Source organism: Mandrillus leucophaeus, unplaced genomic scaffold, assembly GCF_000951045.1.
Source record: "Mandrillus leucophaeus isolate KB7577 unplaced genomic scaffold, Mleu.le_1.0 Scaffold1909, whole genome shotgun sequence".
Lineage (NCBI taxonomy): Eukaryota > Metazoa > Chordata > Mammalia > Primates > Cercopithecidae > Mandrillus > Mandrillus leucophaeus.
In genome coordinates this window covers 31,654-33,658 of record NW_012101931.1, presented here as the reverse complement: position 1 = coordinate 33,658, position 2,005 = coordinate 31,654, and the positions used below count along the sequence as shown (strand labels likewise).

Below are 2,005 nucleotides of genomic sequence, written 5' to 3'. Positions count from 1 at the left end.
GCTGGTATCTTCTCCCATCATGGCTCTCCTGGGCAGTCAGTTTCCTAATGACCCCAACTCACTTTCAGAGGGCTCTTATGAATTAGCAGTGTGCTACAGAATGGGAGACTGACCTCAGTTCTTCCACTGCTAACTAGCTTTGTGCCCTGAACAAATCACTTTCCCAAACATAGAATAAGCAGGCTTCCTGTTCTTAGCTAGCCTCAGTGTGTCACTACTGAACTATATGATCTTGAGAAAATTCCCAGAACCTGTTTCATCATCTCCACCTTAAGGACATTGGAATAGATGATCTCAAAGGCCCCTCCAGGGTAACTTTCTTCAGCTCTATTTAAGCCCGTTTTTCCATTCAGGTAAGTGTGGACAGATTGACTTTGAGATAAGGGTAACTTATTCAAGGAGAACTGGACAGTAAGCACTTGGAGAAATGGGGGTGGAACTCACTGTGAAAGGAAGAGGAGGGGACTGGAAATAGATTTGGAGGTGAGACTTGAAATCATGAGAATGAAGAAGTTCCCGAATGGGAAAATGTAAAGAAAAGAGCAAAGGGTCAGAGACAGCCTTAGAAGAATAGGAGGTGGGAAGAAAACACTGCAAAAGAAAAAAGGCCAACTTCCTGGTGGCTCGTGCCTGTAACACTTTGGGAGGCTGAGGCAGGCGGCTGGCTTGAGCTCAGGAGTTCGAGACCAACCTGAGCAACATGGCAAGACCCTGTCTCTACAAAAAATACAAAAATTGGCCAGGTGTGGTGGCACGCACCTGCATTCTCAGCTTCTTGGGTGGCTAAGGCAGGAGGAGGGCTTGAACCTAGTAGGTCAAGGCTGCAGTGAGCTGAGATCATGCCACTGTACTCCAGCCTAGGAGACAGAGCAAGAATCTGTCTAAGAAAAGAAAGAAAGAAGCCAACCTTAAATGCTTAGCAGCAGGTCTTAGGGCAGTTTTGAAGAAAAGATATTTTTAAAAAGAGAAGTTATTTTGATGATAGTTCCTAAGAAGGAAGGTTTTGTCGTCATTGTTTTTGTTGTCATTTTTAATATAAAGAAAAAGTCTTACTGTGTGGCCCAGGCTTCTCTCAAACTCCTCAGCTCAAGTGATCCTCCCACCATGGCCCCCAAAGTGCCATGATTCCCGGTGTGAGCCACAGGGCCTGGCTCAAAAGGAAGTTTTTATCAACATGGACAAATGCACCTCCCTGACTTACTGCGGCCCTGGTCCAGACCTCACCCCTCTCTTTAGGCTGTGAAGCTTCATGGCAGTATCGATATCCTAGTCTCCAATGCTGCTGCCAGCACTTCCTTTGGAAGCCTAATGGATATCACCGAGGAGATATGGGACAAGGCGAGAGGGGGTTAAAGCAGCAAGGGGTGGGCCTCAGAACACATTCAGCACAAACTCCGTCTGCTTTTAGAATGTGTTTGTCAAGAGCAGTGTAAATGTGAGGACTATTTGCCACATGCCACACACGTGGAGCACACCTCATAAAGGGTGGGTGGGGGCAGCTTCCTCTGTCCCTGCCCTTCTTATTCGTTTCTGCTGCTCCTACTTCTGTCTGCCTCCATCTGCTCTTCACTATCTGCCGTCTGCTCCCCTCCCCAGCATTCTTCCCTGGCAAGCTCTTCTACCTTGTTGATTTCCAACAGAGACATGGCAGCTAATATGCCAACAACTATGACACTTAAATGTACACACCCAACTATCCCCCTTTCAGCTACCAAAAAGGAATCATGTTTCATTAGTTGGGAAATATTAAAAGCTGCTAGTTAAGTAAAATACTAATTCTGGTGAAACGACCAGTTGCCACTTTATAACATACATCCTTTAAAAAATAAAAATAAAAACCTATATTATTTTCTTGTTAACTGCAATGTCAAGAAAATCTGAGATCCAGATGTCTAAATTCAAGTGGTACAATATTGGGTTTTATGTGTAAGTATATAATTACATTATATTCGTAATATATTTCACAGACATTCTTTAATTACAAAGCTTTAATTAAAATTTTTGT

General features: G+C 43.9%; 1 pseudogene across 1 annotated transcript in view; it reads left to right on the top strand.

Annotated features, from left to right (window-relative positions):
- The window catches only part of LOC105538385, a 28,877-nt pseudogene that overhangs the window by 6,935 nt on the left and 19,937 nt on the right, over nucleotides 1–2,005 (top strand). Inside the window, exon 3 of the transcript XR_001005892.1 lies at nucleotides 1,237–1,338. The product of XR_001005892.1 is annotated as a dehydrogenase/reductase SDR family member 4-like (transcript). The remainder of the gene's footprint in view (nucleotides 1–1,236; nucleotides 1,339–2,005) is intronic.